The sequence below is a fragment of the Ochotona curzoniae genome, unplaced genomic scaffold (genome assembly GCF_017591425.1).
Source record: "Ochotona curzoniae isolate NIBS_2020 unplaced genomic scaffold, NIBS_Ocur_1.0 contig_46, whole genome shotgun sequence".
Taxonomy (NCBI): domain Eukaryota; kingdom Metazoa; phylum Chordata; class Mammalia; order Lagomorpha; family Ochotonidae; genus Ochotona; species Ochotona curzoniae.
Window position 1 is genome coordinate 3,399,683 of NW_024466340.1, and position 22,536 is coordinate 3,422,218.

Here is a 22,536-nt window from a genome sequence, read left to right on the forward strand (position 1 = left end):
CTAGTACAACTTTGTTTTGCAGGAAGTTGGAACTTGGACAGAAGAGGTTTTCCCTGAGGGGAAAGGAACAGGCTGTTTCGGGCCTTTCGAAGGATGGATTAGGTTGGCTTCTTCAACTAGGATTAATAAACGTCATGCTTCAAAACGAATAGGCTGGGGATCTATGCCACTGACTGCTTTTTGGCAGTTTCAGAACTCTCCTTCCCTACTGGTATTGGGGAAGAGCAGCAGCAAGTTGGGCTGTGTGGAAAGACCATGTACTACAACAAAATGCTTTTCCAACCCACAGATTACACTGAACATTCCAAGAGCAAGAAACCAACAGCACTGATTTAGGCATTACCTTGGTTCCTCCCCAGCCCTCATTTTATGGGGAAAGAACAGCTGGCCCTATAAAAATAATTGGAGTTACAATTTATGTTGACTGGGTTTCAACTTCTAAATTTTGCACAGTACTTGGAGACGAAGCCAAGAACAAGATCACTTCGGTTTTCCTAGCAGAGTTGGGAATGGAAATGCCTTTGAAAGAAGCAGGGTGTGGTTAGTCCATTTGCCTCTCCACGTGAATTGGACTATCAGATCCCAAATTCCTAGGTAAGTGAACTTGCCCTTTAACTCAAGCCACAGGGATCCAGGGATTATCTTTGCTAACACATTCAAAGACTGAGTTAATTCCAGCTCTCAGAGGTGCCCAACATACTCTTTGGCTTGCAACATGGGCTAAACAAAGTTTATTGGATGAAAAATATTTCATTCAGGGTCCCAGAGGGAAAAAATGGTGCCACATATTAGCTAACTTGAGGGGAATTTAATAAAGAGACTATTTATAAAACTGTAGGCTATAGGGATACTATTGGTAGAGAAGGTGTTGTGAATAGTACGTAAATTTGAGGAAAAATACTCCAGGTTTAGAAAGAGGTGACTGGCACTGAAGGAAGAATTTCAAATAGATACGGCTTCCTGAAAGGTTCTGTGATCTTTGATGTGACATCTAGTTCACAATAAACATCTCAACCTAACTCAGCCTTCCTACCTCCTGCTCGGATTCCTCAGTGACTAGGCTGAGTCACAAGCTAGGATCTCCAAAGTCCATTGGCCTGGTCCTCACAGGCCTGCTTCCTGGGCACAGAACCAGGCTGAGAAGGGTAGCAAATGGACCCAACAGGCACATGGAATCTGTCACACGTGGATATGAGTAATGCCCAGATATTATTAGGACCTCTGGAAAATACTACCATTCAACATAAACCCTCCTACCACAGAGGAGGAATCAAACCAATGAGGTAAGCACTCTTATGTCCAGTGGATACTCAAGTCCCAGAAGATTGGGACTGTGGTTCTGCAGTTTTCTACAGCTGCTGTGGTCCTCGAAGGGGCTAATAGCAAAGGCCGTCTGCCACCAGCACTCCCAGGATCACAAGCAGCACAGCATTCAGAGCCAAGGTCTCTGCTGTCCAGACAGTAGTAGGGCAACCCAACACTTTCATTGGAAGAAAATGTAATGCAGTTAGGCCAAGTGCCTTGGTGCCCATGACAGGTATACCCTGATTAACTGCTTCAGGAGGCAACACTTTAGGCAATATTCATCTTCAATTCAGCAACCATTGGTGGTTTTTTCCCATTTGAGCTGAAATGGGGGACTAAGATGCATCACTCCCTTGGGGTGCTACTGGAAGCAGTGAGTCTTTTCTGGGATGCTAGAGCATGTTACTGCCTATTCATCACTCGATCTCCAATGAGATCCTCCCTGCTTATTCAATTTTAGGAAGAAAAAAAATATCTATTTGAAAAACAAATTTTAGAGAGAAGGAAGGCTAGAGAAGGTCTTCTCTGGTTCAACCTCCAAATAGATGCAATGGTAGAGCTGGACTGATTTGAAGTCAGGAACTTCTTCTGAGTCTCCCACATGGGTGCAGGGGCTCAAGGACTTGGGCCGCCATCTGCTGCTTTCCCAGGATGTAAGCAGGGGGCTGGATGGGAAGTGGAGCAGCTGAAATATAAACTGATGCTCATATGGGATGCCAGCACTACAGAGTGGAGGGTTTGCTGGTCGTGCCATCACAACAGCCTATCATTCTTTAATGCTTTTTAAGTCTTGAATGCCTGTTGCATGCAGTTTCAGAATGTTTCTATACAGTTTCCTAACATTTGTGACTTGGGCTAAGCTTATTTTTATAGAAACAATTTCCCTCACTGTCTCGGGAAATCTCTTAAGTTGGATGTGACAATTCTGAATTTTAATTCTGGCTCTAATTGCAGGAACTATTGACACTGTGGAACAATAGGATTACCCAGGGCTGGCAGCAGTGTAGACTGATGCCATGCACTTTGGGAGATGATGCAGCCTCATCTAACAAGGAGAATGCATCTGTCCTGTAAGCTAGCAATCCCAAAGCCTGGGAACGTGCTTGGAGGCTTCTAGCTGTATCCTGGGAGACATATGGCAATGCTCATAGCAGCATCCTTTGAAACTCAACAACTAGGAGTCAATCCAAAGGTCCGTCCTCAGGGGAGTGGATCATTCAAGTTTGATATTCGCATACAGGAACGCTGATCAACAGTGAGAAATAAGTGAATTATAGCTGCGTGCTTCCAAATGTAGTGTTCTCAGAGAACAAATGCTATGCCCAACATCTCAGGACTGCATGCAGAATGTTTCTACACGTGTCAAGTACAAAGCAGGAAAACTAATATCGCAAGGTGCAGGGTTCTGTGATTAAACAAAGTTGGGTGTAGAGATCAAAGAGGTAGTTTCCCAATGGGAGCATGACAGTCAGCGGATGAGATGGGACAGGCACTTTGGACACCTATGGAAGGTTTATCATTTGCGTTCCATAGATCATTTCTCAGATTATATGTTTACTGTGATCTTTGTAAAGGATGGTATATGCATACAACAGAATCCAACTCATGAAGGTATTCTCACATCGCAGAGATGTGTGGTAGACACCATTCCACTTTCATATCCATGGTACCAGAAAGCCAGCAGAAAGTTGATAAAGGGACTCATGAACAGATGACCTCATTTACGTAAAAATGTTGAGCAACTCTAGTGTATCAGGCACTGTCCAAGGTGCTGGCTTAACAAGGGTGAACATGAGATTTGGAACCTGTCCAAGTATTGGGCACCATCACTAGACCATACATAGACTATACAAGGTGAGGATCCTACAAATGATAAATTCATTTAATACAGATTAACAGAAAGATTATAGGATTACTCTTTCATGGTGTTCACAACTTTGAAGTGTGCTGTAGGGGTTCAGCGTTTTGTTGTTTAACATTGTTGTTCAGGTGCTACATCCATCTGTTCTGGATATCATTCATCTACTTCTGAGTTAATTCCAAATATCAAAATAAAGGCTGTTTTGACATAACTTTGCAAGAGGCATCATTTGATATGCTGCCAAAATTTGCTAAATATAAATGCATTTTTCAAGTATACACCTATGTTTTCTGAGCTACTTTCATCTAATTTCATGCCTGACAAAACTGGGGCTAATGTTTGTCTTGAGGAATTTCTCTTCCTATCCATGACATTTGTGCTTATGGTTTTATAATTGTATGTAAAACCCGATTGAGTCAAGGGAGGAAACCCTCAGCACTAAGACAAGGGTCTTCATTCTCACCTGGTTCAGGTCATATCTGGCATCCTGACATGCCTACTGGGACATTGGGTGAAGAGGGCACAGCTCCCAGTCCGTGAGCTGCCAGCCTGGCTTAGCTTGGCACCCTAGAGCTGTAGGAAGTATTACAGACCCCAGAGAACCAAATATCCCCATGTCGCTCCAAGTGAGACTGGAGGTTGGTGAAGAACCTATTGAAGTTGGCACCAAACATGCCTTGCTTACAAAAAGGTCTTGATGCTCCAAAATAGGCATTGTGGGGACCGTTTTTTGCAGAATGAGGAAAGTGGGCATCAGAAATAGCAGCACATCTCCTGTCCCACGGATCCTGAAATCTGCCAGCCTGAAACTGGGTGTCCCCAGCAAGATGGTCATGGGTCTAGAAAAGGCTGGACTCTCCTGAGAGGGGAAAATCATGCCCTCTTCCTCACCCCAGCCCCCAGCTCTGAACCTGGCCCTGGGAGGCCTGGGAACTGGGTCAGACAAATCAAATATACAAAGTGTAGGTTTTGTTTGACTGTCTTATCTCACTGGCTTTCTCCTCTCCTGGACAGCTGGGTCCCATCAGATGGCTGAGGACTAGGGCATGCTCCATGGTGAACCTCTCCCCACTAGCCTTTGAATTCATCAGTGACCTGGAGGGCTTCAGTGCTCTGGAAGAGCATAGCCACCAAGGGGGGGAAGGGATGGGCTTTGTATTGCTAACAGCCCGCCCTGGATGCCTTTCCTTCTTTAAACCTAGAAGAACTGCAGTAAAACATCTTCTAGAGACTTCACATTTCTACCATTTCCAAGTAGTCTTTATAAACATTTCCACATGAGCACTGCTATTACAAAGCAAAGATGGAATCCAGTGGCCTAAGGCAAATTTCCTAGTAGGTTGTGCAGCTTGGAATTAAAGCAGGGCGTTCCAAGTCTATGTCCAGGACTCCAGCTCTTTCTGAGCCAAGTGAGTTTCCATACAGCCTCATCCTAAGGCTGCTGAAGGACCTCTTGATTACTATAGCCACTTGCAGCTGGGGACGCACATCCATCAAGGATCTGGGAACAAGAGAGAAATGGGAGTACCTTTTATTTTCTCTAAGATGTACAATAAATACAGACGTGCATTTTATTAAAAAATTACAAGGAATATATGAAACTTGGGGACTTTGAATTCCTGGAATCCCCTGGAATATCCAAAAAGCAACTATTACCAATTTGTCATTTTTCCAGGACTCTACAATTTAGACAAGAGTGTTCCTGAAAGTTCATTTTGATCCGTTTTTTTTCCATGAACTTATCTTTTCTAAGAAATTGGAATGTACAGTGTAAGTGTAAGCATTTTCCATTAACTATTTGAAGGCCGTGTACTTGAGTAGACACGCAAATTTCTTTTTAGCACCAAAAAAGCTCTTAATGCTGTTTCACAAGAAAATTTTTGTAATGCAAGAACTGCATAGGTTTTGAAATTGTTTTATGATGTATTTCCATAGGCTCTCGGATTTCCTGTCGTCTTCCAAGTTTCACAAGAAATTTTAAGGATTCTCATGTAGGCAGATCCAGTTTTGACTGGTCTCCCTGTGTCCACAGGTTGGCATTAAGGAAAGCATAGTATCCTTGTGGCCCTCTTGTTTTCTTCACTAAGCTCATTGCTTTGGCCATGGATGCTATTTCTAGCCTTCTCTATTTTGCTCAGGGCCCCCCCCCAAACCCTGTTCCATTCGACTTCCTAGCCTCTGGTTTCTGTCTAGGCTTGCTCAATGGGACACCCAGCCCTCTTGTCCCTTAGTTCTAGCATAGTCAACAGTTCTGTGCTTTTGTGCTCCTCCCCAAAGGACTGTACTGTCCCTTGCTGGCTGCTTTAGATTCTGTGCACACATCTAGGATAGCCCCTCCATTTGAATCGTGAAGGACTCAGCTTAAGTGAGGCATCCAGTACCTGCTGGGACCCTAAAGAGAACCCGGAGCTGCGAGCATCTTACCAGTGTAGATCATCCAGGTGGCCCACACTGCTGTGAACAGCTGCCCATTGACCTTGCACATGACTAGGGCAAAGTTTATTTAGGCGATTCTCTTGTCACAGACTTCCCTGTCTTCTGTCTATAAAAGATTGCCATGAACATGCTTACACTTTCACACATGTGTGTGCAAGTGGCTGATGAGCAAGTTTCCTAGAAAGAACATTTGGGGACCAAAGGGACTCCCATAGCCAAAACATCCATAAGTTAAGGTTTTCCCTCTTGTAAAAATGTGTGTAGACTTGTAGTGGTTTTATTTGTTGTTATTGTTGAGGGAGGAAGCCTCTGGCCTTCATTCAGAAACCCCTGAATTATTTGAAGTTAAGTAAGAACAGCACAGGCTCATGAACTCCAGCCTGGTAAGAGGAGGAGGCAGTAGAGAACCCAGAGGCCAGGGAGCAGGGCAGTGGGAGGGCCTGCCTGGCTGACTTCTGAGAGCCATTGCTCCTTCCTCCACGCAGACAGCAGTGCTGGGCCTGGGGAGAGGTTGAAAGTATAGAGATAAATGCTAATCTCTAGTGTAAACATTTCTCAGGGCTGGATGCTCTCTGGATGTGCCTCAGTCCCCCACAGAGGAGACGGAGAGATAGCCTGGGAGGCCCAAGCTAGAGTTGGGTGGAGGGAAGGGAGATTGGATAGAGGTGGGAAGAAACGGGGGCCAAGGAAATCCATCATTTCTGTGCCTGACAGCCATGGGAGCAGCCTGGCTGGAGACAGGCAATCCTGCAGTGGGGCAAGGGGTGGACAAGCAGGGCCAGCCATGGCAGGGCCAAAGGACAGTGGCTATCCTCCCCCCACCATGTATAACAGAGGCCTGGGGAGGCGATGGTTTAAGGGTGATGTGTGATCCATTAACAGCTGGCTAATTTGAGCCAGTGCAACTTGAGCAAGTCACTTTCTCTTGGAGCTTTTCTGGCAAGTTGCAGGAAAATGTTCCCCCACATTACATAGGTGAGGACAGACAGTGCTCTAGATCTATGTGTCTTGGTGAAATCGGGTAACAAGACAAGCAGGCTCTCTCCTGAAAGATGACATCTCTCAGGGAAGAGTAGAGAGGAAGTGGGGCAGGAGGGCAAAGAGAAAGTTGTGGAACAAACAGCTTAGCACCGAGACTGGGCTGCCTTTACAGGCCTGGTGTGAGTAATCTTCCTCCTCTGAAGGCTGGGGCAACCTCGGTCAAGTCCCTCACCTTGCCAGAGTCTTCATTTTCTCCATTGGCACAGGAGTAGCAAGTTGGTAACTGACTCAATTATTGGAGGAAATGATTATCTGCTGAGTTTGACCTATCATATGCTCTATAGAGGCAGAGAAGTCATGTCTATCCTTGGTGCAGAGGGAGTGCCTGTACACCAGAGCCCATAGTGCTTTCCAAAGATGCCTGTAGTATCTTGTTCTCTATGCTCTTCTGCAACATTACCTGGCCACTTCTCCATGGGCCAGGAGTCTAAAATTCCTGCCATCAAACCCGGGATTGCCTTAGTGATTCACAAGAAACCAGGAGGATGTAGACAGAAGCAACAGTATGATTCTGAGGTTAGATTAGAGACAATTATGCAACACCTCTCCAGATGCTCCCTCTCAGCATACTCCCTTCTTGGAAGCCAGCTTCCACACTGGAAGAAGCCCAGGCTCCAGGCAGAGGCCATGCAAGGTAGCCACTGTTGACAGTCCCAGCTCAGCCCACCACTGCCAGCACTCCACAGCCAGCCCAGGCATGTGACAGAGGCTCAGGCTGCTTCCTGCTGATTCCAGTTTCTGCTGCTCAAGTCATTGCTAGCCATGTATGTTCCAAGCTGCTCCCACACCTGCTGTAGACAGAGATGCATTGCCCAGTTAGATTGAGCGGGACTTGGCTCCCCGAAGTCAAGCAGATGTTAAAACGCTGAAATCTTCAAGTGAACAGTTAATAGGCTGAAGATGGAGACTTGATCTAACAATGGCCTCAGAGGTGGGGACTTCAGGTCCTCTGCCCTGGGTGTATACTCAGAGCTGGTCATTTAAACCAAGTTTGGACTGGTCTCGTCTGCTTCCTGCTGTGCGTCAGCCTCCCCCAGGTGCCAGACTAATGGGGCTGAACTCTAATCTCTAAACTATCTGTTGAAATAAGCCTTTTCCTCTCAAGATGCTCTTCTATATTTTCATTCATGTGACAAAAAGCTGGCCGATGTACTCACTAGACTGCATGTATCTTCCCAACCCCTAGAATCCTTAAGCTTCAGGGCGATTACCATCTCACTCCATTCAGATGTGTAAAACGGACAAAAATGTTTGGATCCCTTAGTAGCACAGCCTGGTCCAGGGTCTCTTGCCCCTGTTGTTGCCTTGTTGGAATTCAAAAGCATTCAAAGATCTCCAGACCTCAAAGCAGGGATTCCAGTCTCGTTCATACACCAGGGGTCCCTGGCAAGCAGCTGGATATTTTGACAACTTGCCTGGCAGCACAAAGTCTCCCTCCTTCCTCAGCCATGTTAGACAACCATGATAGGCATGTTTATGATGTGGCAAGGACACCGATGACAAGACATCACATTTAATACAAATTACTGAGCTTGGTGGGTAAAGTCTTCCTAGAACAATGGATCCCTGCAGACACCATCCCCAAAAGACATTGTAATAGGGAAAAAAGTTGCTGCTAACACGGATACATGATAGACAGAAATCCATCGTGGCATCCATTAGGAGTTTCCCCTCAAGTGGTAGAATGCCTCCAAGTGGCATAAGCACCAGGTAATGAATGGGTGAGATAGCAATGGATGCAGCAGTGTCTGGATCCAGGACCTGAGTCTTTCTCCTTGTCCACGTGCAGCCTTCTTCAGGCGTGGCTTTCCTAGGCTCTGGGCAGCTTGAGGCCAGCATCCTCACTGCCTGACCGTCAAAGGAGACTGACTGGCCATCAGACACCACATGGGGTTGGTGCTTTTCAACATTAGGTTAAACCAAAGCTTGCCAGGTCAGCATCCTGTAGCAGAGTGCTATCTGGTTTGAGCGATCCCTTGCCCCTGCTCTTCACCTGCCCCACAAGGCTGATGGTGAGGATGGTTCTCATAGGTTTGGGTTTTGCAATATGTTTGGGTTGACTTAACAGGCAATTGCCTTTTGTGGAGCAGGTTAGTTCTAGCATTGGCGAGAAAGGCAAAAACCCATGCACGTGCCTGATGCTCCTGAAAGCACCCTTGGTTTATTTCAAGTGATTTGGAGGCACCTGGTAGCCCACAACACCATGATCTTGACCTCTGGACTCACAGGAACCCGGCAGAAACCAAGGCCCCACAGCATCTTGGACCAACTTTGGAGCAAGTGCTAAGAGCAATGAGAGCACCTCCACTGCTGAGATGCCCCCCAACTTTGTCTCTTGCTTGGTAGACCCTCACTCACTGCCTATTGTACCGTGGGGATGTAGTTCCCAAAGACGGCAACGCTGTCATTGAGAAGATAAAGACCAAGTGGAGCATCAAGTTTGTGGACTGGTGCCCCACGGGATTTAAAGTAGGGATTAACTCTCAGCCTCACTGTGGTGCCCAGTGGAGACTTGGCCAGGGTCCCGCGAGCTGCCTGCGTGCTCAACAATACCACAGCCATTGCCCAAGCCTGGGCTCGGCTGAACCACAAGTTTGACCTCATGTATGCCAAGCGGCAATTTGTCCATTGGTATGTGGATGAGGGCATGGAGGAGGGAGAGTTTACTGAGGCTCGTGAGGACATTGCAAGGTTGGAGAAGCATTTTGAGGATCTTCTAGATTTTCCACTTTCAACTCTTGACTTCTGACAGGGGTAGTTTGGGACATGTGTTTGGGCTTGGACCAATCACGCAAACAGCCCAAGTGCATGTCAACCAGGACCATCCTGGGGACACAAGCAGCCAGAGGCACCAGCAGGCTGTAGTTCTTAGTGCCCGGGGCCCATTGGCTCATCCTCCCGCCCTTGTGCCCATGGACAGGGATGGGAAGCCTTGAACGTGCCTCCCACAGCTCGCCTTCTGGGGCTGGCTGCCTTGCTGGGCCATTAACCAGCAGAGCCACAGCAGCAATAAAATTAATTTCCTTCCTAATATATACAAGACTTTCTTCAGGAGAATTATGGACCGATTTGATCAAAGTGTGTAAGTGGGATGCTTATGCTATCAGTTTCAACCCCTTAATGCCCTCCTGTCAAAACAAAATCCTCAAGAAAGGCTTTGAGGGGAATCACATGGGCATAATGGCTTTCCCGAGGAGAGCTCTAAGTACTTGGTAACATATACAGAGCCGACTATTAGATCGGCTGGTGTAATTGTCCTTATATTTTAACGTAAACACGCTTATATTAGCCGGGCACTTACTCCCTCCACAGACATGGAGGGGCAGGGTGAGAGGGGGCGGGGGATGAAGATGGCTTTAGTGGGAACATCAGCCGCTTAGCAGGCCGTCAAGTCCGAGACATGCAGAGGAGGTCAGGAGGCGTGGTGGGGAGGAGCCTTCGAGGAGGGAGGCGCAGGCAAACCTAGGGGACATATCTGGCTTTTATTAATAACACCCACACCCATCCCTCCTGGGTGGCACTTTGAACTTTTGTGCCCCCCCCCCCCGTCTCCCCTGATAGTTTTCCCATCTCAGTTTTGGCTTTTGCCCTAAAGGTAACCTCTGCAAGGTGAAATGGGAATAAGGGAGGGAGACCCATTTCATGGATGGATATACTGAGGTCCAGAGAATTATTTTTCCCTCTTCTTACTTAGAAGGACTGATGGAGAGATAAGTAAAGGGTTACTTACAATGGTGTATAACTGACAGTAAAGGTGGAACCACCTGAGGTTAGCCAAAGGGGCAAAAAAAAATCAGTCACCTTGAGACCCAAAGGGATGAGATGATCAAGGCTTCCAGAACTTGGAAAGAACGGGTAGTAAGAACACGCAAAGCAGAGGAAGCTTCCTTAATGGAGGAAAGCAGCCACAGTCAAGTCCACACAGGGCTGGCACAGAAGAACCCTGGCAGTGACCACCCGGACCTCTGCACTCGTAGGGACAACCAACAGGAAGACAGGCTAATGGAGTCACTCTGCAAACACAGACAAGGGGAATGAAGGCCATGGGAGAACTCCCAGCCTGAGGTCCACAGGGGCCAGCTCAGGTTTCCTGCAGCCAAGCCTTGCAGTCATCCCACAGTGAGGGCCACTGCCCCACAGGAGACTTTTGCTGTAGGCTGTAAGGCACCTGGGTGAATGGGAAGGCACCTTCTGGAAGTTTCAAACTTTGGCTCTATCCTGAACCCACACCCCTGTGCATGGAGCTTCACCAGGAGCAGGGAGCCCGATTTTACAGAATGGATGCCAGTAAGAGGTAAATGGCATGAAACCAGCACGAGAATAAAGCAGCAGCTGACGAATCACCCGTGCTTCTTGCTGCCCACTGATAGCGCTGGGGCCAGCCTTTGCCTTTCACTTGGGCAGAACAGCTGTCCTCACCCACAGCCCTGGGTAGCAAGAATTCCCACAGTCCTGCAACTCCCCTTGGATGACATGGATGTGAGCTTCTAGGTGCCGGCAGCGTGTCTGGTCAGCGGAGCCTCACAGCCACCCGAAAGCAGATACAGAAGCACCTGCATCTGATAGCCGGAGAATGAGCCCCGCTGAGCAGCACAGAGAGGCCTTGCAGGGCAGTGATTAGAACAGCCAGTGCTGCCCTATGGCCTGGACTGATACCAGCTCTGCCCTGACCAACTGAGCCCTGGCACCAGTCACATGGGCTCTCAGCAGGCAACACTGGTTTCTTACAAGTTCTTGCAGAGACTGAGTGAAACTCAGAAGGGCACCTGACTTTAGTGCATGTTCTCTGCACATTGCCCAAAGTCACTCAGGTTGACAGTGGCAGGGCTGGGCCTTATAACAGCATCTTGATGTGGGGTGGGAAGGGTCCCAGGTCTCTGCTGGAGCTGGCTTGTACCGGTTTGCCTGAGCCACCTGTTCGGTTTTCAGCCATTTCATGAACCAGTTGTTGAACACAGCCGTGATGAAGAATGAAGTCATGTAAGTCAGTTAAATAAACTGTTAACAGCAGAGGCAGTAAACACTCTAGTCATATCCCCTGGCACGTTCGTGAGGATGCTTGCACCTGCTCTGTGTGGAAGGCGTCTGACATCTCATTCTAACAGGTCATCAGTGGGGGGACTATTCCCACAGGAAAATGGACAAACATTAGCAACGAGGGCCCCAAGCCCCCATCCCCCTGCAAGGAATCATGGCCTAGAACCCTTCACGTCTTTGGCTCTCTGTAGCTCTCTGCATGGAAGGGGTGGTGAGTGGAAACCACTGATGTTCCCAGAAACGTCCCTCTTCGTGGGAGGGTCAGGGGGTAGGGGCATCCGGTCCTGACCCCCTGTCACGCCAGGCCAAGGCTGTGATGGTCAGAGAGAAAAGTTTGTGGCAGCCCAGGTGTCAGTTTCCTGTGACATCTGGCTATGAAGACTGAGGGCAGGAGTCACAAGAGGGGCCTCGGAAGCCAGCTCATTCCTGGGCACTGCCACCATCCTTCACTCAGCATGCTGCCCCCGCTGCAGGCAAATTCCTTGGCTGGCGATAAGCATGGCTCCATCCCGGAGCTTCTCTCTCGTGCTGACAGTTTTAAACCAATAGATTTATGAACTTTTAAGTAATAGAAATATTTAAGGCAGACCTATTGGTCTTATCTCCAGAGATGGGAAGACTCCTCTTCAGGGGCGGGTGGCGGGGTGAGGAGTAAGGATGCGTACGGAGGGTGTTTGGTGTACAGAGATGGGTGTGAAGTGCTCTACTGTCCAGATGTCCTCATTCCTGCTTGCGGCCCCAGCCCACTGTGCCAGCCTTCCTGATGACCCTACTGCCATGATTCTGTGCCCCAGATTTCTTCCCTCCTGTATTTTGGTTGAGTCACTTTCTATTATTCACTCCCAACCCCCTCCAATATGCTAATGAAGACAGCAATAACGAAGGAAATACCAAGTGACCCCACAAAGCATCCCTAGGTACCCCCCTCCCAGCGTCCTGCCAAGGCCTGTGGGACTAAGGGACCCTGGAGCTGAACGTTTCCATCTTTGTTTCACCTAGGAGGCCACTGGATTCCGAAGAGGGTGAAGCAACTTGTCCAAGGCGCCACCGTTTTCAGGTGCTGGTGGCAGGATTGCTGGTTATCTTCCTGTTTGCTTGCCTATATAGTTACCTTCTGTCTTTCTACCTAGCTAGTCGCCCATCCATCTGCTTTTCCATCTACTTACTTACACATTATCCACCCATGGATCTGCCTTTTTGCATATCAAGTTTTCTATCCATCCATGACCTGTGTCATTATGTTGTATCATTTCCTGTAGCAAGAATTACAACATAGTATCTATCAACATAGTTACATCAAGGAATGCTCACACAAGTTATGAGGTTGGCAAGACTGAAGTCTTTTAGCACAAGGAGAAAACTCCTGTCAGGAACTTTTTTTTTAAATTGTTATTAACATTGTATTATGTGATACAGCTTTATAGGCACTGGGGATCCCCCCACCCCTCCCACACCCCTCCTCCCATAGTGGATTCCTCCACCTTGTTGCATAACCGCAGCTCAAGTTCAGTTGAGATTCCCTCATTGCAAGCATATACCTAGCATAAAGTCTAGCATCTTATTGACCAGATAAGTTCAGTGGCCTCTTGGGGAGACCTTCTCTGGTCTGAAGGTAGAGCTAACAGAGTAAAGTTTCGGTCAGTTAAAATCCCCAACAAAACATCAGCATCAACATACAATGCCATGGAATTAATTGACATAGTATTGAGTAAACAATATGTCAAAAATAATGCAAGTTCAATTCTTCAAAACATCCGGGTTGAGACAGTATCAATGACAGGTTCAAAAAATAACAACCAAGCAAAAATTACAGGTTAAATCACAGCAAACATGTGGTATCTGACATAGTATTGAGTAGACAATGTTAAAATTACATGAAAGTTCTTGACAACCTCCTGCGCCTATTTCAATGACACCTCATCAATTGAGGTGCACAACGAGTTTGGGGGTTGTTGCAGAGAGATCTCTCATACCTTGCTGATGGGTACTTGTTCTTTGTGTTCCGTCTAATAGGACATGTGTGAGTCCTTGATGGCCTATCTTTATTGTTCTCAGCTTATCTATTCCTATTAGTGTGTGTATATGAGTGTGTGTGTGTGTGTGTGTGTTTGTAGGGGTGGAGGGGGTTTAGGAGGAACCTTGTTGGTCATTATAGAGGGTGGAGGCCCAGAGCTGGAACTAGGTAAGGACTGGAGAAGGTTCCTCTCCCATTGTCCCGCAGGAAGTTTATTGATCTGGTTCTGATGATCGATCGTGGTTCCTGGCTGTTGTTCTGATGTCGTTAGTTCCTACGTGGAAGGTCTCGGGCTTCTATCTCGTGTAGTTTGTCCAAAGAGGGGGGATGTCTGTCTTCTGGGTTCTCGGCATCCGGAGGCATTTCAGATCCCCGTGTTCTCTTTGGCAGTTGTGGTGTCGTTCTTGGTGTCCGTTCTGATAGACCTTGGTGGGAGTCCGGGAGTCCTTGTGGGTAGGATATAAGCCTCCTCCTGTCCCGCTGTTCTGCTCTGGGGTTCTCCCTTATTCCGTGCATATGACCACCTGTTAATAGATTGTTTGGGTCGTTCCTAATTCCCCCTGTGTGTCATTGTAGTTTTTGCTATTGTCTAATGCTGATCTGAATCTACTTTAAGATACCTATCCAGTTCCTCTAAGTTACACTACACGGATTCCTAGCTTTTTCAAAGGAGATGAGAGATTTCTCTGTGTTCCCACCCAGTTACTGTGTATCATAAGGAGTTGGCAGTATATTGGGAATTTCAATCATTCAGAACATATGGGGTGAGACCATATTAGCTACAGGTTCATGTGAGGAAGATTTACAGACATTGGAAATCTTTAGGGTTGCTTGATGTCCCCAAAACACTGCAGTTTCGGCATGGAGCTGTCTGAGCAGCACTCAGAGAACCAAGTTCTCAGGGCTCCCTGGCCGGGCGGCCAGCAGGCAAAGCCTGGTGCCAACTGGTGCACTGGCCGCCCGAAGCAGTCCCCCGAGTGAGCGTGGAGACTGTTTGGTTACCTACCGGGACAAGAAGTGGCTGGGCCTGGGGAACCCCGGCCACCATGCGGCTGGTGGGGGAGGCGGGTAATGCCCCTGGGCGTTAGCTCCTCCTGTCAGGAACTTATCTGTAGTCTTGAGATAGCCTTACTGGAAACCTCAGGTTTTACTCTGAAAACCTTTAAACTGATTAGTTGAGGCTTCACACACCTAAGGGGAACTCTTGATTCATGATCAGCTGATTAAAGATGTGAACCACATGTACACAAGGCCTTCGTGGCAGCATCCCCATTTTACAGATGTGGAGATGGAGTCAGGTTATGCAGAAGCAATGCAACTACTTGATGGAGGAGCCGACCCAGGCTTGCTCAATCTGCAGCCTGTGTTCCACGCAGGTTCTTCTACCACAGCAGCAGACAGCACGGTATCAACCAGTCACAGGGGACAGTTTCTAGATGGCATGGTTTGGCTCTTGACACCCCTACTTTGCAAGTGCATGGCCTCAGAAGTCAACATCTTTGTACCTCTGTCTTTTGAAAAATATTTGAAAAAAACAGATCTTTGATGTACAGATCCATCCCCCAAATGGCCTTAGAGCCATGGCTGGCACTCTGGCTGAAGCCAGGACCCAGAAACCCGGTCTTGGTCTCAGAGATGCTTTCCCAACCACATTAGCAGAGAACTGGATTGGAAGCAGAACAGCTGGGACTTGAATACTGATATGGGATGCCGGCATTACAAGCAGGTTAACTCGCTGCACCACAGCACTGGAAGCTTCACAACTGTTCTTGGAAACCTTGGCATAATGTTGCTGCAATGTGAGGCTCAACACCAAGTTTCCCTAGCTCTAAAAACACCGTGTTTAGACATCTCTGGTATGCCACGTGCTGCGGTAGGGTTGATAAGGATTATACTCTACAAGATTTACATAGGCTACTAGTTAATATCCATTGATCACATCTGTGGGATTCATCATTGATTAATCAGATCTGCTTGGTCAGCATGCTGGTCTCTTTTCCACTTTGAGCCAACATTTCGCCTCCTCCCCCATACAATCCAAGAAAAAAAAAATCCCTTGAAATCTTCTCGTCGAAAGAACTGACAACCACACCGTGGCTTGGGGTGGTTTTCAGAAAGCCAGGAAGGACATAACTTAGAGTTCCTGGGAGACCCGGCTTCAGGTCGGTAATCAATACCTACTGTGTGAGTGTGAGGCAATCGCCGCTACCAGACACCCTGATGCTGCATCGACTTATTAAAAATGTGGTCCCTATTACCGCGATTCTCCAAACATAAAAATGCTGTCGGCACTTCAACAGGCCTTCCAACACCATTGCGGCCGCATGATATACGGGCTTCCTGCCTCTTCGTGGTTACTTTGGGCTTCTTTTGTTCCCTGCTTGTAGGCGCCTAGTGGCTGAGGTAGCAGGCACTAGATGCCAAGTCACAACTTGGCATCCCAACCCTGGCAGGTGTCTCCAGAGGGGGAAATTGGGGAGATGTCAAAGAACCATGGCTAAGTCAGAATGGTCTAGTTCACATTTGTGTCTAGCAATCAGACTCATTTATACGTTCGTTCACTCACTCACCTATTCAGTAGCTTTATTTCAAAAAATATTTGAAAGGCAGAGAAAGGTGAGATACACAAGTGGAGAGATCTCCCATCCATTGGTTCATTCCCCAAAAGGGCTGGCCAAGAGTGCCACCCTGGTCTCCCACATGGGAGACAGGGACCCAAGTGCTCGAGTCATCTGGTGCTTTCTCAGGCACATTTCTCAGGCATGGAAGTGGAGTGGCATTCAAACTGGCGTTCTGCTATGAGACGCTGGCCTCAGTGGTAGCCCAGCTTGCTATTATGGTGCCAGCCCTCTCAGGCATTTTTGGCACTGAGACAAGGGTGCCCCCACGATTCTCTAGCCTTGGTCTTCACACCTTGTATAAGCTCCTCCACTTGGGTGTAACCATTGACTTGTTTCCAGCTAACAGAATGTGGCAAAGACACATTTTGCAGATAAGCCTGCTAGATTAGCCGGTGTTGGAATTCATGGGGATAGTGATGGAAGTCTCTCCCATGAGACTAGGTCCTCCCTGAAGGCGAGTCCTTGGGTCCTGTAGGCCTTGAGACAAGCTGCCACAAGTTACATGCTCCAAGGGGGTGAACTCTTACAGGCACCTCCGTGAAGCCAAATGTCCCATGTGCAAGTCTCCAGATGGCCCAGTCAACACCTTGACTACAAGCCTGGGCACCCTCAGGATGCAGCTGAACTGTCGGCCTTGGGGACATGTCCGAGTAGCAGGTGTCTACTGACTTACTGGGGTCCCTTTGCCACCCAGCATGTTTCCACACCCAGGAAACCAGAGGGCGAAATGGGAGCTGAGAACATTTGTTCCTGGAGCGCTTGTCATCTCCATGCCCTCCCTCCTGGGAGGTGGTGGCCTTTTCCTGCACCCTGGGCGGCACTCCTTGGGCATCCTTACCCAGGGGTCGGGGTCATGCCTCATGCCCCCATACCTCCCACATGGCAGCTTCGCACAGTAGGTTTGTGGTGCACGTTTGCCAACGAACTGCTGATTGATCTGACTGTAAAGTGCCTGGCTCGGCCACATGAGCCTAGGGAAGCTTAATAAAGTCTTTTTGAAGATGATAAGAAACAGAGCTGCCTTGTTAAGATTCCGGGGGCCTTGGATTCTTCTAGAGCAGCAGTATCTTTTCTTTTTCCCCCACCTAAGTGCTGGCAGATAAAACCTTTCAAACGGCCAGCGGGCGACACTGTAGAGACAGTTTTGGGGACTTTTTTTTTTTTAAAGAAAAGCTGCTCACAGAACATTCAAACCTGCTGGGTCACAGCCAGGGCCCATGGTGGAATGGCCTCATTGCAAGAAGGGCCCCTGGAGTCAACGTGATGCTGGCCTTAGAGAGGTAAGGCACCCGGGTGGGAGGCTGGGGGTCTGACTCCCACTGTGCCTCCTCCTACTGCAGGCATCAAATAGGACTCTGCATCCCCAGACCTTGATGTCCCCCATAAGAATGAGAATGAGTAAACCCCATGGCCCTCAGTCAAGGAATGAGGACCCTTCTGATCAAAAAGGGAGGACAGGCACTGCTGCTGTGGGTCCAGGCAGCCCACAGGCCTCAACACCAGAAGGATCCAGGTCCCAGCCAAGGAAGACAGAATCCCTCCAAGGTCTTATTTCCCAAGTTTCTCAGTCACACCCAACTGGAGCCAACCTCCTTGCTTCAGAGACAGTAGAGATTTAGCTCATTTCCTGCATGAGTTTCTTTGAAACTATGAAATAGAATGGTCCTTGGAAATATGTGCACATTCACTCGTGCATGTGGATCGCTGTACAATCCTTTGTGTCCAATTTAAGGGCCTTATGCACCATCACTCCCACCCCCCAAATTCTGGAACTCCTCAGACTCCAACAGGTCATTGATAAGGTCATTTACAAGTTTATGAAAATGTGTCCTATGGCAACAACAACATGGCCTAGTGTAGTAGCCTAGCAGCTAAAGTCCCTGCCTTGCATGTGCCGGGTTCCCATATGGGTGCTGGTTCATGTCATGGATGCTCCACTTCCCATCCATTTCTCTGCTTGTGGTTGAGAAAAGCAGTCAAAGATGGCCCAAAGCTTTGGGATCCTGCATCCACATGGGGGACCTAGAAAAGGTTCCTGGCTTCAGATTGGCTCAGTTCCAGCTATTGCAGCCATTTGGCGAGTGAACCAGTAAATGAAAAATCTTCCCCTCTCCTGTGACTTTCCAATAAGAAATCTTTTTAAAAGCAGCATTTCAAAATCCTTTTGCACCAAAATTAGTTTTAATTCCACTTTCCACAAACCCTTTGAAATACTCTATGTGTCGTTATTGGAGGAATAAGGGGACCAATATTGAGGAAAAATTTAATGCAAGTGACAACAGGAAGGCTTCTCTATAGTGTGTGGGTTCTAGAACCACTGACTTGGGACATATACCCCAGCCTTCGCATATGCAGCTGTGTGACTGGGACCTTGGGCCTGTGTCATGGATCTGCTTACACCTGACCTTCAGTGTGCTATGTGAGTTATGTCATGTAGGGGTTCCCTGCCCACTCCTGGTGTCCTCACCTGGGGAAGCCGTTCTGTTTGGAGGTTTCCTCTGGGGCTTCTGCTCTATCTCCACCTGCAGTCGCCCAAGGCTTAGAAGCTGGATGTACTTGGTGTATTATCTCTTGGTGTAATGTCCCTGGACCAACAGTGAAATCTGCTCTATCCCTGGGAGCCGATTGGAAAGATACGGCCCCACTCCAATTCTGTGGGGCCAGTCTGGAGCCGCACGTGGGAGCTCCAGGTGAGTTGAGGAGCATCTAAGGTTCCTCTCCAGCACCACAGGTCAGCACATAGGATGTTGTGCCAGTGGACACTCCTGAGCTGCAGCAAAGCTGTCCCTCAGTCACTCCTCCTTCAATCTCAGTAGTAAAGTTCAGGTTGTCACCAGGTACGCACAAAGCCAGCCACTCAGCACACCAAAAGGTGGCAGCCCAGATCCCAGGGCAACATGCTGGGAAGAGATCAGATCTCTGTACATGGTGCAGGTGCCTGCCTGGAATGCAAAACCTGACTTTGTGGCCGAGCCTGACAAGAGTGGGAGCAGAAGTCACCTACTAAGCCTTCCCATGTTTTGCAGCTGTGGCTGCGCTGCCTACGTTATCAACACAATCACCCCAAAGAATGAGTATTAGCAGCCTTATTTCCTGGCTAATGAGATCAAAGCAGAGAGCCTCGGCAACGTGCCTGAGATCACACAGGTGGGAAGCCAGACCTAGGGGCTGACAGCCTAAGCGCCAACGTCATGAATGAGGACATGGGCAGAGCCCACTCCTGGATGTGTTCTATTCAATGTACCCGGTAATAAAACGGTCTTAGAGCCGGCCCCGGCTGCCATCTGGATTTGTCTTCTCTGAACGCTTTTGGCATTTGTAGGATTGGGTGCAGTGTTTCTACAACTCCCTGTTGGTGAAGTCTGCTGGTCCTACTGGGAATTTTAGATTGGATATGTCAAGGATAGGATGACCACAGTAGCCAACTAACTGTGTGCTGACTTATGCACCAAGCACAGGGTACAAGAGGAAGGATTGCATAGGCTAGGCTCTCCGGTTCTCAGATACGATCTACCCCACGGCATCCCTTGTTCAGCATTTACCAGTGCCACTTAGAATTTCTCTGGGCAGGAGCCACTTACTGCCTGCTATTTTCCCATGGTTTCACTAGCAGTCTCAATTCTTTCATCAGACCCCAGCCTTGCTCCTTTTCCATTGCTATAAGAGGACAAGACTCTACGGGGCCACTGCTTTTAGATTTGGGACAACCAGATCTCCAAATGGGGATGACAAGGGGATGGACTCCCCACTGGGCTCTGTTGGGCTCCTGAGGTAGGGACTGGGGGGGACCTTTCACTGCAGATGGACAAGCTGGCTACACCCACAGCCTACTCACCACCCTGGTATTAAAGGCTCCTGAACCTGGCTCTCCTTCCCCTTTGTTTTATGCTTATATTCATGAAGTCCTATTTCCCTCTCCTCACCACCCTGGGCCTCTTTCTGCTGTAATTCTCTGAACAGCTTCTCTTCCAGGGACATTGCCTATCCATGTCCGCAAGTTCCCTACACACATCTGATTTCCTTTATTTCTCTATATCCAATAAATTCAATTCTGCCACAACCCCTTCTAGGCTGGTCTGTGACAAACCTTACCTCCATTACCAACACAGTGGCTACTTGAATATGTCCAGTCTTCCAATATCCTATTTGGATACGCCTTGTTTAGTCTCCCTGATCTTGCCTTGCTCTTACTTCTCCTTTATTTACCATCTTGCAAATGTAAAGATTTGCCTTTTCTGTGTCCCAACCCCTTGAATTGCTCCCCCACTGCTTCCAGGCTAAGGTCAGGCTGTCCAACTCAATACTCCAGTTCTCCACACTCTCCTCCCACCTGGCTCGAGTTCCAGCAGCTCCCATCAACTTGCAGCTCTCCACTCACCTCCTTGCTTTGTTTCCCTTTTCCTACCTGCTGGAATTCCTTATCCCTTCTAGAATTCCTATTTCATCCATGTTTGCAGTGAGTAGGATTTTGTTCTTTTGGAGGGCTAGATAGTATGCCAGAGTGTCAACATACCTAGTTTTCTTTGGTCTTTCACCGGTTGCTGGACACCTGAGTTGATTCCATATCTAGGGTTATGCTATGCACACGGTGTTACAGTACCGCTACCCAGACCTCATGTCTTTTGGATAAATACCCAGTAGTGGGTTTTCACTTGCTGTTTTCACTTGAAGCCAAATGGATGCAATAGGAGGTGGAGGGGGTGGGTGTGAATGTCAAGTGAAATAAGCCAGATGCAAAAAGGCTTACACTGTCTGTTCTCTCTCACATATAGGAGCCAGAAAAACTCCATCTGAACATAGAATAGTGATTACTGAAGGCTGGGAGGGAAAAGGATGGAGGAAGGTTAGATAATACATATCAGATTAGAGTTAGGAGTCAGTCAGCAGTGCTCCATAGTATGTGGGGGTGGTGGCCACAGTTCAGTGGCCCCACATCTATTTAAGCAACGAGAAGAGAGGGGCTCCAAAAATGAACATTGTCCCAGTTGAATTGCCTCACATTGTATACATGCACAGAAAGGTCACATTGGAGCCCATGTGCAAATGTTTTTTCCATGTTTTTAAAAGTAAAAAAATTCTGAAGTGAAGTTAGCATTGGGGTACAGTGAGTTAAGTTAGCACTTGGATGCTGACTTCTCCAGCCATATGGTCAGTTCCAGTCTTGGCTGCTGCGCTTCCAAGCCAGCATCCTGGAATTTGTCTGGGAGGGCAGTAATGCTGCTGCAAAGACTTGGGTCCTTGCTACTCTTGTGGGAGATGAAGTTCCTGACCTGTGACCATTGCAGCCATTGGAGGGGTGAATCAATATTGGGAGACTTGAGCTTTCATCTCTTTCTGCCTCTTAAAGAATTCTTTGAATCATTTTCTTCACCTTTCTTATGGTGCAGAGACCTTGGTGCCCACCTGGGCTCACGTGGTCACTGAAACATAAGCCACCACTGAATGTCATTCTGCTATTATCATTCAAGTTGTTTTTGGCGTTTCTGTATTTCAACAGGTGTGGAAAGTATGTGGGCATGAAGCCATCTTATTTCACACTTACTGCTTGGGCTTGATTCTCAGAAGCAACTGGTATGGATGAGCAGGTCTTACAGTAACTATTCTGCCAAATTATCTTCCCGAACATGCCCGCATGTTCATCATGGGAGCAAATACCCAAGTACGATCAAATCCGGAATTCAGGCTTGCACCTGGGTCTCCCTGGGGGTGGAGACAGGACAGTAAAATGCGATATTGGCGGTATAACAAACCCATCAGAAGCAGGAATTGAATTTCCATCTCCCATGATTCAAAGTGCTGTTAGCATGGAATGTGAGAAACACTGAACAGCCAAGAGAGAAGGAAGATGCCCGAAGACTCAACCAAGTGTCTGCTCGAGTTTATAATCATTGGGAACATAAGATCCACTTTATTGCATGAAATGGAAGTATCTCAAGGGATGCTGGAGGTGAGAGCAGAAGAACTGATTTGGTGGGTGTCGGATTTCCTTCAGATTCATGGCTTGGCTTTTCCTGCAGCCTCCTGCTCCTCCACCCTTGCCTCCCAACACCCCGCCCTCCCCGCCCTGGCTTCATATCCTTCGAAATCACTTACTCCAAAGAAAATCCAACTGTAAGTAAAGACTTTAAAACACTTGTTTTTAAGATCTTCGTAAGGTGTTTTGGACATCAAATGGCTCTTAAAAACCACGGCAGGACTTTCATGATTTAAGTGTAAATGAT